The following is a 16,214-nucleotide window of genomic DNA, read 5'->3' as shown; positions in this document are numbered from 1 at the left end:
GTGCACTCGTGCACGCCGCCCGGCACCGCCAAAAGGCCGTGCGCATTCGCCAAGTGGCCGAAAATGGCCCCGGCACAGCGGTTCGGCACTTTACAAGCACCGCGGATGAGATCGCGGAGGCTCATTCGACTTCCAGCGGCCGGTGCACTCGTGCTCGCCGCCCGGCACCGCCGAAAGGCCGTGCGCATTCGCCAAGTGGCCGAAAATGGCCCCGGCCCAGCGGTTCGGCACTTTACAAGCACCGCGGATGAGATCGCGGGGCCGCATTCGACTTCCAGCGGCCGGTGCACTCGCGCACGCCGCCCGGCACCGCCAAAAGGCCGTGCGCATGCGCCAAGTGTCCGAAAATAGCCCCGGTCAAGCGGTTCGGCACTTTACAAGCACCGCAGATGAGATCGCGGGGCCGCATTCGACTTCCAGCGGCCGGTGCACTCGCGCACGCCGCCCGGCACCGCCAAAAAGCCGTGCGCATGCGCCAAGTGGCCGAAAATAGCCCCGGCCCAGCAGTTCGGCACTTTACAAGCACCGCGGATGAGATCGCGGGGCCGCATTCGACTTCCAGCGGCCTGTGCACTCGCGCACGCCGCCCGGCACCGCCGAAAGGCCGTGCGCATGCGCCAAGTGGCCGAAAATAGCCCCGGCCCAGCGGTTCGGCACTTTACAAGCACCGCGGATGAGATCGCGGGGCCGCATTCGACTTCCGGCGGCCGTGCGCACGGCGAGCGGCGCCGGTGACCGTCCGGCTCCACCTGGTACCTCGCACGGCTCTCATCTTCCCCCGCACGGACTTCCGAGCGCTCGTGGAGACGCTCGGAAGCTGCCGGTGCCGCCGTGGCGGGGAATTGCCTCGCTCTGGCTGACGCGGCGAGTAAAAACACCACCTCTCGCACTTAGCGCACACTCTCGTGTTGCTACGCCTCCATTGGCACTTTAAGCGGCCGAACGGCGGGAGTAACTCTAACTCTCTTAAGGTAGGCTCACTTGACATTTTTTTAACGGTTTGCGGAGGCGACCGGGACCACCGGGAGGCCGTGAGCGCGCGCCGGGTAGCCGGAAATAGCTCCAAGACGAGCGGATCGGCTGTTTGTAAGCACCGCGGATGAGATCGCGGAGGCTCATTGGACTTCCAGCGGCCGGTGCACTCGTGCACGCCACCCGGCACCGGCGAAAGGCCGTGCGCATTCGCCAAGTGGCCGAAAATTGCCCCGGCCCAGCGGTTCGGCACTTTACAAGCACCGCGGATGAGATCGCGGGGCGCATTCGACTTCCAGTGGCCGGTGCACTCGCACACGCCGCCCGGCACCGCCGAAAGGCCGTGCGCATGCGCCAAGTGGCCGAAAATAGCCCCGGCCCAGCGGTTCGGCACTTTACAAGCACCGCGGATGAGATCGCGGGGCTGCATTCGACTTCCGGCGGCGGTCGCGCACGGCGAGCGGCGCCGGTGACCGTCCGGCTCCACCTGGTACCTCGCACGGCTCTCATCTTCCCCACGCACGGACTTCCGAGCGCTCGGGGAGACGCTCGGAATCTGCCGGTGCCGCCGTGGCGGGGAATTGCCTCGCTCTGGCGGACGCGGCGAGTAAAAACACCACCTCTCGCACTTAGCGCACACTCTCGTGTTGCTACGCCTCCATTGGCACTTTAAGCGGCCGAACGGCGGGAGTAACTCTAACTCTCTTAAGGTAGGCTCACTTGACATTTTTTTAACGGTTCGCGGAGGCGACCGGGACCACCGGGAGGCCGTGAGCGCGCGCCGGGTAGCCGGAAATAGCTCCAAAACGAGCGGATCGGCTGTTTGTAAGCAACGCGGATGAGATCGCGGATGCTCATTGGACTTCCAGCGGCCGGTGCACTCGTGCACGCCGCCCGGCACCGGCGAAAGGCCGTGCGCATTCGCCAAGTGGCCGAAAATGGCCCCGGCCCGGCGGTTCGGCACTTTACAAGCACCGCGGATGAGATCGCGGGGCCGCATTCGACTTCCAGCGGCCGGTGCACTCGCGCACGCCGCTCGGCACCGCCGAAAGGCCGTGCGAATGCGCCAAGTGGCCGAAAATAGCCCCGGCCCAGCGATTCGGCCTTTTACAAGCACCGCGGATGAGATCGCGGGGCCGCTTCCGGCGGCCGGCGCGCACGGCGAGCGGCGCCGGTGACCGTCCGGCTCCACCTGGTACCTCGCACGGCTCTCATCTTCCCCCGCACGGACTTCCGAGCGCTCGGGGAGACGCTCGGAAGCTGCCGGTGCCGCCGTGGCGGGGAATTGCCTCGCTCTGGCCGACGCGGCGAGTAAAAACACCACCTCTCGCACTAAGCGCACACTCTCGCGTTGCTACGCCTCCCGTGGCACTTTAAGCGGCCGAACGGCGGGAGTAACTCTAACTCTCTTAATGGAGGCTCACTTGACATTTTTTTAACGGTTCGCGGAGGCGACCGGGACCACCGGGAGGCCGTGAGCGCGTGCCGGGTAGCCGGAAATAGCTCCAAGACGAGCGGATCGGCTGTTTGTAAGCACCGCGGATGAGATCGCGGAGGCTCATTGGACTTCCAGCGGCCGGTGCACTCGTGCACGCCACCCGGCACCGGCAAAAGGCCGTGCGCATTCGCCAAGTGGCCGAAAATGGCCCCGGCCCAGCGGTTCGGCACTTTACAAGCACCGCAGATGAGATCGCGGGGCCGCATTCGACTTCCAGCGGCCGGTGCACTCGCGCACGCCGCCCGGCATCGCCGAAAGGCCGTGCGAATGCGCCAAGTGGCCGAAAATAGCCCCGGCCCAGCGGTTCGGCACTTTACAAGCACCGCGGATGAGATCGCGGGGCCGCTTCCGGCGGCCGGCGCGCACGGCGAGCGGCGCCGGTGACCGTCCGGCTCCACCTGGTACCTCGCACGGCTCTCATCTTCCCCCGCACGGACTTCCGAGCGCTCGGGGAGACGCTCGGAAGCTGCCGGTGCCGCCATGGCGGGGAATTGCCTCGCTCTGGCGGACGCGGCGAGTAAAAACACCACCTCTTGCACTTAGCGCACACTCTCGCGTTGCTACGCCTCCCGTGGAACTTTAAGCGGCCGAACGGCGGGAGTAACTCTAACTCTCTTAAGGTAGGCTCACTTGACATTTTTTTAACGTTTCGCGGAGGCGACCGGGACCACCGGGAGGCCGTGAGCGCGCGCCGGGTAGCCGGAAATAGCTCCAAGACGAGCGGATCGGCTGTTTGTAAGAACCGCGGATGAGATCGCGTAGGCTCATTGGACTTCCAGCGGCCAGTGCACTCGTGCACGCCGCCCGGCACCGCCAAAAGGCCGTGCGCATTCGCCAAGTGGCCGAAAATGGCCCCGGCCCAGCGGTTCGGCACTTTACAAGCACCGCAGATGAGATCGCGGGGCCGCATTCGACTTCCAGCGGCCGGTGCACTCGCGCACGCCGCTCGGCACCGCCAAAAAGCCGTGCGCATGCGCCAAGTGGCCGAAAATAGCCCCGGCCCAGCGGTTCGGCACTTTACAAGCACCGCGGATGAGATCGCGGGGCCGCATTCGACTTCCAGCGGCCGGTGCACTCGCGCACGCCGCCCGGCACCGCCGAAAGGCCGTGCGCATGCGCCAAGTGTCCGAAAATAGCCCCGGTCAAGTGGTTCGGCACTTTACAAGCACCGCAGATGAGATCGCGGGGCCGCATTCGACTTCCAGCGGCCGGTGCACTCGCGCACGCCGCCCGGCACCGCCAAAAAGCCGTGCGCATGCGCCAAGTGGCCGAAAATAGCCCCGGCCCAGCGGTTCGGCACTTTACAAGCACCGCGGATGAGATCGCGGGGCCGCATTCGACTTCCAGCGGCCTGTGCACTCGCGCACGCCGCCCGGCACCGCCGAAAGGCCGTGCGCATGCGCCAAGTGGCCGAAAATAGCCCCGGCCCAGCGGTTCGGCACTTTACAAGCACCGCAGATGAGATCGCGGGGCCGCATTCGACTTCCAGCGGCCGGTGCACTCGCGCGCGCCGCCCGGCACCGCCGAATGGCCGTGCGCATTCGCCAAGTGGCCGAAAATAGCCCCGGCCCAGCGGTTCGGCACTTTACAAGCACCGCGGATGAGATCGCGGGGCCGCATTCGACTTCCGGCGGCCGGTGCACTCGCGCACGCCGCTCGGCACCGCCGAAAGGCCGTGCGAATGCGCCAAGTGGCCGAAAATAGCCCCGGCCCAGCGATTCGGCACTTTACAAGCACCGCGGATGAGATCGCGGGGCCGCTTCCGGCGGCCGGCGCGCACGGCGAGCGGCGCCGGTGACCGTCCGGCTCCACCTGGTACCTCGCACGGCTCTCATCTTCCCCCGCACGGACTTTCGAGCGCTCGGGGAGACGCTCGGAAGCTGCCGGTGCCGCCGTGGCGGGGAATTGCCTCGCTCTGGCCGACGCGGCGAGTAAAAACACCACCTCTCGCACTAAGCGCACACTCTCGCGTTGCTACGCCTCCCGTGGCACTTTAAGCGGCCGAACGGCGGGAGTAACTCTAACTCTCTTAATGGAGGCTCACTTGACATTTTTTTAACGGTTCGCGGAGGCGACCGGGACCACCGGGAGGCCGTGAGCGCGTGCCGGGTAGCCGGAAATAGCTCCAAGACGAGCGGATCGGCTGTTTGTAAGCACCGCGGATGAGATCGCGGAGGCTCATTGGACTTCCAGCGGCCGGTGCACTCGTGCACGCCACCCGGCACCGGCAAAAGGCCGTGCGCATTCGCCAAGTGGCCGAAAATGGCCCCGGCCCAGCGGTTCGGCACTTTACAAGCACCGCAGATGAGATCGCGGGGCCGCATTCGACTTCCAGCGGCCGGTGCACTCGCGCACGCCGCCCGGCATCGCCGAAAGGCCGTGCGAATGCGCCAAGTGGCCGAAAATAGCCCCGGCCCAGCGGTTCGGCACTTTACAAGCACCGCGGATGAGATCGCGGGGCCGCTTCCGGCGGCCGGCGCGCACGGCGAGCGGCGCCGGTGACCGTCCGGCTCCACCTGGTACCTCGCACGGCTCTCATCTTCCCCCGCACGGACTTCCGAGCGCTCGGGGAGACGCTCGGAAGCTGCCGGTGCCGCCATGGCGGGGAATTGCCTCGCTCTGGCGGACGCGGCGAGTAAAAACACCACCTCTCGCACTTAGCGCACACTCTCGCGTTGCTACGCCTCCCGTGGCACTTTAAGCGGCCGAACGGCGGGAGTAACTCTAACTCTCTTAAGGTAGGCTCACTTGACATTTTTTTAACGGTTCGCGGAGGCGACCGGGACCACCGGGAGGCCGTGAGCGCGCGCCGGGTAGCCGGAAATAGCTCCAAGACGAGCGGATCGGCTGTTTGTAAGAACCGCGGATGAGATCGCGTAGGCTCATTCGACTTCCAGCGGCCAGTGCACTCGTGCACGCCGCCCGGCACCGCCAAAAGGCCGTGCGCATTCGCCAAGTGGCCGAAAATGGCCCCGGCCCAGCGGTTCGGCACTTTACAAGCACCGCGGATGAGATCGCGGAGGCTCATTCGACTTCCAGCGGCCGGTGCACTCGTGCTCGCCGCCCGGCACCGCCGAAAGGCCGTGCGCATTCGCCAAGTGGCCGAAAATGGCCCCGGCCCAGCGGTTCGGCACTTTACAAGCACCGCGGATGAGATCGCGGTGCCGCATTCGACTTCCAGCGGCCGGTGCACTCGCGCACGCCGCCCGGCACCGCCAAAAGGCCGTGCGCATGCGCCAAGTGTCCGAAAATAGCCCCGGTCAAGCGGTTCGGCACTTTACAAGCACCGCAGATGAGATCGCGGGGCCGCATTCGACTTCCAGCGGCCGGTGCACTCGCGCACGCCGCCCGGCACCGCCAAAAGGCCGTGCGCATTCGCCAAGTGGCCGAAAATGGCCCCGGCCCAGCGGTTCGGCACTTTACAAGCACCGCGGATGAGATCGCGGAGGCTCATTCGACTTCCAGCGGCCGGTGCACTCGTGCACGCCGCCCGGCACCGGCGAAAGGCCGTGCGCATTCGCCAAGTGGCCGAAAATGGCCCCGGCCCAGCGGTTCGGCACTTTACAAGCACCGCGGATGAGATCGCGGGGCCGCATTCGACTTCCAGCGGCCGGTGCACTCGCGCACGCCGCTCGGCACCGCCGAAAGGCCGTGCGAATGCGCCAAGTGGCCGAAAATAGCCCCGGCCCAGCGGTTCGGCACTTTACAAGCACCGCGGATGAGATCGCGGGTCGCTTCCGGCGGCCGGCGCGCACGGCGAGCGGCGCCGGTGACCGTCCGGCTCCACCTGGTACCTCGCACGGCTCTCATCTTCCCCCGCACGGACTTCCGAGCGCTCGGGGAGACGCTCGGAAGCTGCCGGTGGCGCCGTGGCGGGGAATTGCCTCGCTCTGGCTGACGCGGCGAGTAAAAACACCACCTCTCGCACTAAGCGCACACTCTCGCGTTGCTACGCCTCCCGTGGCACTTTAAGCGGCCGAACGGCGGGAGTAACTCTAACTCTCTTAAGGTAGGCTCACTTGACATTTTTTTAACGGTTCGCGGAGGCGACCGGGACCACCGGGAGGCCGTGAGCGCGCGCCGGGTAGCCGGAAATAGCTCCAAGACGAGCGGATCTGCTGTTTGTAAGAACCGCGGATGAGATCGCGTAGGCTCATTCAACTTCCAGCGGCCAGTGCACTCGTGCACGCCGCCCGGCACCGCCAAAAGGCCGTGCGCATTCGCCAAGTGGCCGAAAATGGCCCCAGCCCAGCAGTTCGGCACTTTACAAGCACCGCGGATGAGATCGCGGAGGCTCATTCGACTTCCAGCGGCCGGTGCACTCGTGCACGCCGCCCGGCACCGCCGAAAGGCCGTGCGCATTCGCCAAGTGGCCGAAAATGGCCCTGGCCCAGCGGTTCGGCACTTTACAAGCACCGCGGATGAGATCGCGGGGCCGCATTCGACTTCCAGCGGCCGGTGCACTCGTGCACGCCGCCCGGCACCGCCGAAAGGCCGTGCGCATTCGCCAAGTGGCCGAAAATGGCCCCGGCCCAGCGGTTCGGCACTTTACAAGCACCGCGGATGAGATCGCGGGGCCGCATTCGACTTCCGGCGGCCGTGCGCACGGCGAGCGGCGCCGGTGACCGTCCGGCTCCACCTGGTACCTTGCACGGCTCTCATCTTCCCCCCGCACGGACTTCCGAGCGCTCGGGGAGACGCTCGGAATCTGCCGGTGCCGCCGTGGCGGGGAATTGCCTCGCTCTGGCGGACGCGGCGAGTAAAAACACCACCTCTCGCACTTAGCGCACACTCTCGTGTTGCTACGCCTCCATTGGCACTTTAAGCTGCCGAACGGCGGGAGTAACTCTAACTCTCTTAAGGTAGGCTCACTTGACATTTTTTTAACGGTTCGCGGAGGCGACCGGGACCACCGGGAGGCCGTGAGCGCGCGCCGGGTAGCCGGAAATAGCTCCAAGACGAGCGGATCGGCTGTTTGTAAGCACCGCGGATGAGATCGCGGATGCTCATTGGACTTCCAGCGGCCGGTGCACTCGTGCACGCCGCCCGGCACCGGCGAAAGGCCGTGCGCATTCGCAAAGTGGCCGAAAATGGCCCCGGCCCAGCGGTTCGGCACTTTACAAGCACCGCGGATGAGATCGCGGGGCCGCATTCGACTTCCAGCGGCCGGTGCACTCGCGCACGCCGCTCGGCACCGCCGAAAGGCCGTGCGAATGCGCCAAGTGGCCGAAAATAGCCCCGGCCCAGCGGTTCGGCACTTTACAAGCACCGCGGATGAGATCGCGGGGCCGCTTCCGGCGGCCGGCGCGCACGGCGAGCGGCGCCGGTGACCGTCCGGCTCCACCTGGTACCTCGCACGGCTCTCATCTTCCCCCCGCACGGACTTCCGAGCGCTCGGGGAGACGCTCGGAAGCTGCCGGTGCCGCCGTGGCGGGGAATTGCCTCGCTCTGGCGGACGCGGCAAGTAAAAACACCACCTCTCGCACTTAGCGCACACTCTCGCGTTGCTACGCCTCCATTGGCACTTTAAGCGGCCGAACGGCGGGAGTAACTCTAACTCTCTTAAGGTAGGCTCACTTTGTTAGAGATTTGCTCACTCCAACTTATTTTGCAAGAACCAAACAGAAGACAAGCAAGTTCTTTTAGACACCTGCAGGTGGAGAGTCCATTCGTCGCTGTCTGAACAGCGATTATCGAATGAAGTCTGAAAAGTCTCCTCCCTGCAAGGGCATATTTATTAGGAGGAACAGAGTGGGGGTGAGAGTGGACAGGTTTGGTGAACCCCCGGCCTCTGGTAAGATCAGAGCAGGGGGTGTTTTACGATGTTGTGGGAAACAGAACAACTTTGATTGCTTCCTCTGCAGCTGGTCAATCAGTTCAAAAGATCTTAGCACTTTGTTCTATTACTTTTGTTAAGACAGGACAGGCGAGTTTAATTATTACAGGTTACATTCCAACATAATCCTACCATAAAGATAACCTGGAAAACCCTAACACACTTGACATTTTTTTAACGGTTCGCGGAGGCGACCGGGACCACCGGGAGGCCGTGAGCGCGTGCCGGGTAGCCGGAAATAGCTCCAAGACGAGCGGATCGGCTGTTTGTAAGCACCGCGGATGAGATCGCGGAGGCTCATTGTCACGTGCTGGTGCCACCTGCGACGGGACCACGCCCCCCTGTCAGTGGGATCACCGTCACCTGCCACGGGTTCATGGACAGCGCTATATCAGCGCTGCCAGCGCAGACCCGAGTGCCAGTCTGTCCCTTGATGCTGCTTCGCTCATCATTCCCGGAGAGAATTGACTCACTTGACTACTCGAAACCCTCGCAGAATCGTTGTCCTCTCCAGCCCGATCGCCGCTCCAGCGCCAGCTGTTCCCATCATCCCCTTCAAATAAAGTCCGTCATTACGCACTTGGCTGTACTGTCCGATCCTTAACAGTACAGACTGGCCAACACGATGCAGTCAGCGAACGACGAGACGGCATTGGGCCGACTGGAGCGAGCCGAGACCGCCATCAGCAGCCTGTCCGCCGACATCCGGAACCTGATCGAGGTTGGTCAGCAACAACAGCTGCAGCAGCAGGAGATGGCCCAAGCCCTCCAGAGACTGTCGGTGGCTGCGTCCCCGGCTGTCACGGCACCCCCGCACCGCCCGTCTGCCGAGGCCAGGAGGCTCGTGGACGTCCCGGAGCCCCGCCTCGGCAACATTGAAAAGTTCAACGGCGATCCCAAGCACGTGAGGGCGTTTGTGACCAACTGTCGCATAATGTTCAGCCTCCAGCCCGTCACGTTTGCGTCAGAATCAGCCAAGGTCGGTTTCGTTCTAACCCACCTCACGGGCGAGGCGCGGCTATGGGGTTTGGCAGAGTATGAACGGATGGCCCCGGCATGCGATTCCTTCGACGCCTTTTCAGAGGAATTGCTCTTCCTGTTCGACCTGGGATCCGCCGCCGAAGACGCCGCCGAGGAACTGGCGACGCTGCGTCAGGGTAGCCGATCGGTCGCGGAGTACGCCCTTAAATTCCAGACGTTGGCCGGCAGCAGCGGATGGAACGCGCCAGCGCTCGTCAGCACGTTCCTAAACGGCCTCGCGGATTATATGAAGGACGAACTGGTGTCGTACGATCGCCCGCGAACCCTGAGGGGCGCGATGGACTTGGCGGCCCGAGTAGACCGGCGGATCCGGACGCGGCGGCGCGATCGGGAGAGGAGGTCCCCGCGGAATCCGCGTGGCCACATTCCTCCGTCTGCTGGGGACCCGCCCACCACTCCACCCGCCGAGCCCATGGATCTGGGAGGGGCTCGGGTCTCCTCGGAGGAGCACCGTCGACGCCTCTCGCTGGGCTTGTGTTTTTACTGTGGGGAGGGGGGCCATCGGGTGGCGGGGTGCCCGCTAAAAGGCCGGAGCTCACGCGGCGTCGGGGGATCCGCGTGAGCTCGACCAGCACCGGCTCTCCCAGTCCCAGCACGCTCACGCTGCAGGCACGTGTCCAGCTTGCGGGGGGCGACCAGAACGTGGCAGCCTTGGTGGATTCCGGCGCGGAGGGGAACATCATGGACATTAGCCTGGCGCGTCGGTGGGGTGTCGGCTTCCTCCCTCTGAGCCCGCCCATTCCCGCGCGTGCCATTGATGGCCGCCTGATTGGCGAGGTGGCGTTCGTGACAGAACCGGTTAAGGTACTGCTCTCCGGCAATCACCACGAGACCATCCAGTTTTTTCTTCTTTCCCTCCCAGGACAGCAGCTCATCCTGGGGCACCCTTGGTTGCGGCAGCACAACCCGGTGCTGGACTGGGAGGTGGGGGTTGTACGGCAGTGGAGCGAACGCTGCCATCGAGTGTGCCTGAAGGCGGCCACCAGCCCACTCGGCAGAGCCCCGCCCAGGTACAGTCCCGACATCTCCAATGTCCCAGCAGTTTATCACGAACTCAAGGAGGTTTTTAGTAAAGCCAGGGCCGCTTCTCTTCCTCCACACCGGTCCTACGATTGCGCCATCGACCTGTTGCCCGTCACCTTCCCTCCCAAGGGGCGCGTCTACTCCCTGTCCGCTCCTGAGCGCCGGGCTATGGAGGAGTACATCCGGGAGTCCCTGGCAGCCGGCATCATACGGCCGTCCTCTTCACCTGCGGGAGCGGGGTTTTTCTTCGTGAAGAAGAAGGAGGGCACGCTCCGTCCGTGTATCGACTACCGGGGAATAAACGCAATCACCGTAAAGAACCGATACCCTCTGCCTCTTCTTTCTTCCGCCTTTGAGAGCCTTCAGGGTGCCACCATCTTCACCAAGCTGGATCTTCGCAACGCCTACCACCTGATCCGCATCCGGGAGGGAGACGAGTGGAAGACGGCTTTCAACACCCCGAGCGGACACTACGAGTACTTGGTGGTTCCGTTTGGACTCACCAACGCCCCAGCAGTTTTCCAGTCACTGATAAACGACGTGTTACGAGACATGCTGGACAAATTTGTGTTCGTTTATTTGGACGACATCCTCATCTTCTCCCGCTCGCTTCCTGAACACATCAAGCATGTTCGGGCGGTGCTGCGACGCCTCCTAGAGAATTCGCTCTACGTGAAGGCAGAGAAGTGCGAGTTCCACACCTCCTCTGTCAAATTCCTCGGCTACGTGGTGCGTGAGGGATCCATCGAAATGGACCCTGGGAAGGTGGAGGCGGTCACGTCATGGCCTGTTCCCGAGACACGCAAGCGGCTGCAACAATTCTTAGGTTTCGCGAACTTTTATCGCCGTTTTATCCGTGGATACAGCACGGCGGCCGCGCCACTCACCGCCCTTACCAGCCCCGCCTCTCCATACAAATGGACAGAACGGGCAGAACAAGCATTTCAGGAGCTTAAGAGGAGGTTCACATCCGCTCCCATCCTCAGAGTTCCCGATCCCGACAGACAGTTCGTGGTCGAAGTGGACGCCTCGAACGTGGGTGTCGGGGCGGTGTTGTCTCAACGCAGCCGCCAAGACGATCGTCTCCATCCGTGCGCCTTCTTTTCTCGCCGTTTGTCAGCCTCAGAACGGAACTATGACATCGGTAATCGGGAGCTCCTCGCCGTCAAGTTGGCTTTGGAGGAGTGGCGACATTGGCTGGAGGGCGCCACCACTCCGTTCATTGTCTGGACCGACCACCGCAACTTGGAGTATCTGAGATCGGCCAAGAGACTGAACGCGAGACAGGCACGGTGGGCTCTGTTCTTTGACCGGTTTGAGTTCTCTCTTTCCTACAGACCGGGTTCCCGTAACGCGAAGGCGGACGCCCTGTCGCGTTTGTTTCCTGGTGGGGAGGAGGGACAGGGTCCGCCTCCCACTATCCTCCCGAGCTCGGTTCGGGTGGCGGCTCTTACATGGGAGATCGAACGCCAAGTGGAAGCCGCATCACGCGATCAACCCGGCCCTAGCAACTGCCCGGAGGGTCGCCTGTTCGTCCCTGAAGGCCTGCGATCGGCCGTGCTGCAATGGGCGCACGACTCACGCCTGGCCTGTCATCCCGGCGCTGCACGCACGAGGTACGTGGTGGCACAGCGTTTCTGGTGGCCCACCTGGCAAGTGGACACCAGCGACTACGTCAGAGCCTGCTCAATCTGTAACCGCTACAAGACGCCTACTCGTCCTCCGGCCGGGCTGCTTCAACCCTTGCCGGTTCCCCAGCGTCCCTGGTCTCACCTGTCGATCGACTTTGTCACGGGCCTCCCCCCCTCAGAGGGAAACACGGTGGTCCTCACGGTGGTAGACCGTTTTAGCAAGATGACGCATTTCATCCCTCTGCCTAGGCTCCCATCTGCAAAGCAGACAGCGTCCATCATGGTGCGGGAGGTGTTTCGTCACCACGGTCTCCCACGAGACATCGTGTCAGACCGAGGACCTCAATTCGCCTCCACCTTCTGGACGGAGTTCTGCCGACTCCTCGGCGCCACGGCCAGCCTCTCCTCGGGGTTTCACCCTCAGTCCAACGGTCAAGCGGAGCGCCTGAACCAGGAACTGGGCAGGTCTCTCCGATGCATGGCCGCCGGAGACCAGCGCGGGTGGGTACAACAGCTTCCCTGGGTAGAGTACGCTCACAATTCCCTTCCCAGCTCGGCCACGGGACTTTCGCCTTTCCACTGCGTCTTCGGGTACCAGCCACCCTTGTTCGCCCACCAGGAGCGTGGTGCGGCGTGCCCGTCGGCCCAGGCTTGTGTCCGCCGTTGTCATCGTGCCTGGGCGAGGGGCCGGGCCACTCTTCTCCGCTCTGTTTCAGGCTACGCCCGCCAGGCGAACAAGCACCGGACGCCGGCTCCGGAGTACAGAGTGGGGCAGCGTGTGTGGCTCTCGACGCGGGATTTGCCGCTGCGAGCGGGATCCCGCAAACTGGCGCCCCGCTTTGTTGGACCGTTCCCTATCCAGAGGGTGATTGGCCCGGCCGCAGTCCGTCTGCTCCTTCCAGACTCCATGAAGGTTCATCCCACGTTCCACGTGTCCCGTGTGCGGCCCATCCATGAAAGCGCGTTGGCGCCGGCGCCCGTTCCGCCGCCGCCGCCCCAGCTCGTCGATGGGGGCCCGGCTTACGCTGTCCGCTCCCTGCTCCGATCGCGGCGGCGTGGTCGGGGCCTACAATACCTCGTGGACTGGGAGGGTTATGACGACGCGCACCGCTCCTGGATTCCGAGCCGCTGGATACTCGACCGTTCGCTCATCACGGAGTTCCATCGCTGTCATCCGGACCAACCGGGTCCTCGGCGCGGGCGCCCGAGGAGGGACGGGGGGGACCAGGGGTGAGGGTCCAGGGTGGTCTTGCCCCCTGGTACCGGGGTCTTCTGCCCCCGCGCCCGTCGATCCTGCGTCTGGCGAGGTGTCGGATGTTTCAGCGGTGTGCTGACCCCTCCACCTGGCCACCCGGGGTAGTGCCTTCCTTTTAGTTTTTTTTTTGTTTTGTTATTTTCGGTTCCTTGTGGGGGGGGTTCTGTCACGTGCTGGTGCCACCTGCGACGGGACCACGCCCCCCTGTCAGTGGGATCACCGTCACCTGCCACGGGTTCATGGACAGCGCTATATCAGCGCTGCCAGCGCAGACCCGAGTGCCAGTCTGTCCCTTGATGCTGCTTCGCTCATCATTCCCGGAGAGAATTGACTCACTTGACTACTCGAAACCCTCGCAGAATCGTTGTCCTCTCCAGCCCGATCGCCGCTCCAGCGCCAGCTGTTCCCATCATCCCCTTCAAATAAAGTCCGTCGTTACGCACTTGGCTGTACTGTCCGATCCTTAACACTCATTGGACTTCCAGCGGCCGGTGCACTCGCGCACGCCGCCCGGCACCGGCGAAAGGCCGTGCGCATTCGCCAAGTGGCCGAAAATGGCCCCGGCCCAGCGGTTCGGCACTTTACAAGCACCGCAGATGAGATCGCGGGGCCGCATTCGACTTCCAGCGGCCGGTGCACTCGCGCACGCCGCCCGGCATCGCCGAAAGGCCGTGCGAATGCGCCAAGTGGCCGAAAATAGCCCCGGCCCAGCGGTTCGGCACTTTACAAGCACCGCGGATGAGATCGCGGGGCCGCTTCCGGCGGCCGGCGCGCACGGCGAGCGGCGCCGGTGACCGTCCGGCTCCACCTGGTACCTCGCACGGCTCTCATCTTCCCCCGCACGGACTTCCGAGCGCTCGGGGAGACGCTCGGAAGCTGCCGGTGCCGCCATGGCGGGGAATTGCCTCGCTCTGGCGGACGCGGCGAGTAAAAACACCACCTCTTGCACTTAGCGCACACTCTCGCGTTGCTACGCCTCCCGTGGCACTTTAAGCGGCCGAACGGCGGGAGTAACTCTAACTCTCTCAAGGTAGGCTCACTTGACATTTTTTTAACGTTTCGCGGAGGCGACCGGGACCACCGGGAGGCCGTGAGCGCGCGCCGGGTAGCCGGAAATAGCTCCAAGACGAGCGGATCGGCTGTTTGTAAGAACCGCGGATGAGATCGCGTAGGCTCATTGGACTTCCAGCGGCCAGTGCACTCGTGCACGCCGCCCGGCACCGCCAAAAGGCCGTGCGCATTCGCCAAGTGGCCGAAAATGGCCCCGGCCCAGCGGTTCGGCACTTTACAAGCACCGCAGATGAGATCGCGGGGCCGCATTCGACTTCCAGCGGCCGGTGCACTCGCGCACGCCGCCCGGCACCGCCAAAAAGCCGTGCGCATGCGCCAAGTGGCCGAAAATAGCCCCGGCCCAGCGGTTCGGCACTTTACAAGCACCGCGGATGAGATCGCGGGGCCGCATTCGACTTCCAGCGGCCGGTGCACTCGCGCACGCCGCCCGGCACCGCCGAAAGGCCGTGCGCATGCGCCAAGTGTCCGAAAATAGCCCCGGTCAAGTGGTTCGGCACTTTACAAGCACCGCAGATGAGATCGCGGGGCCGCATTCGACTTCCAGCGGCCGGTGCACTCGCGCACGCCGCCCGGCACCGCCAAAAAGCCGTGCGCATGCGCCAAGTGGCCGAAAATAGCCCCGGCCCAGCGGTTCGGCACTTTACAAGCACCGCGGATGAGATCGCGGGGCCGCATTCGACTTCCAGCGGCCTGTGCACTCGCGCACGCCGCCCGGCACCGCCGAAAGGCCGTGCGCATGCGCCAAGTGGCCGAAAATAGCCCCGGCCCAGCGGTTCGGCACTTTACAAGCACCGCGGATGAGATCGCGGGGCCGCATTCGACTTCCGGCGGCCGTGCGCACGGCGAGCGGCGCCGGTGACCGTCCGGCTCCACCTGGTACCTCGCACGGCTCTCATCTTCCCCCCGCATGGACTTCCGAGCGCTCGGGGAGACGCTCGGAATCTGCCGGTGCCGCCGTGGCGGGGAATTGCCTCGCTCTGGCGGACGCGGCGAGTAAAAACACCACCTCTCGCACTTAGCGCACACTCTCGTGTTGCTACGCCTCCATTGGCACTTTAAGCGGCCGAACGGCGGGAGTAACTCTAACTCTCTTAAGGTAGGCTCACTTGACATTTTTTTAACGGTTCGCGGAGGCTACCGGGACCACCGGGAGGCCGTGAGCGCGCGCCGGGTAGCCGGAAATAGCTCCAAGACGAGCGGATCGGCTGTTTGTAAGCACCGCGGATGAGATCGCGGATGCTCATTGGACTTCCAGCGGCCGGTGCACTCGTGCACGCCGCCCGGCACCGGCGAAAGGCCGTGCGCATTCGCCAAGTGGCCGAAAATGGCCCCGGCCCAGCGGTTCGGCACTTTACAAGCACCGCGGATGAGATCGCGGGGCCGCATTCGACTTCCAGCGGCCGGTGCACTCGCGCACGCCGCTCGGCACCGCCGAAAGGCCGTGCGAATGCGCCAAGTGGCCGAAAATAGCCCCGGCCCAGCGGTTCGGCACTTTACAAGCACCGCGGATGAGATCGCGGGGCCGCTTCCGGCGGCCGGTGCGCACGGCGAGCGGCGCCGGTGACCGTCCGGCTCCACCTGGTACCTCGCACGGCTCTCATCTTCCCCCGCACGGACTTCCGAGCGCTCGGGGAGACGCTCGGAAGCTGCCGGTGCCGCCGTGGCGGGGAATTGCCTCGCTCTGGCCGACGCGGCGAGTAAAAACACCACCTCTCGCACTAAGCGCACACTCTCGCGTTGCTACGCCTCCCGTGGCACTTTAAGCGGCCGAACGGCGGGAGTAACTCTAACTCTCTTAATGGAGGCTCACTTGACATTTTTTTAACGGTTCGCGGAGACGACCGGGACCACCGGGAGGCCGTGAGCGCGTGCCGGGTAGCCGGAAAT

The sequence above is a fragment of the Syngnathus scovelli genome, chromosome 18 (assembly GCF_024217435.2).
Source record: "Syngnathus scovelli strain Florida chromosome 18, RoL_Ssco_1.2, whole genome shotgun sequence".
NCBI classification, from domain to species: Eukaryota; Metazoa; Chordata; class Actinopteri; order Syngnathiformes; family Syngnathidae; genus Syngnathus; species Syngnathus scovelli.
Note: the sequence above shows the minus strand (reverse complement) of the source record.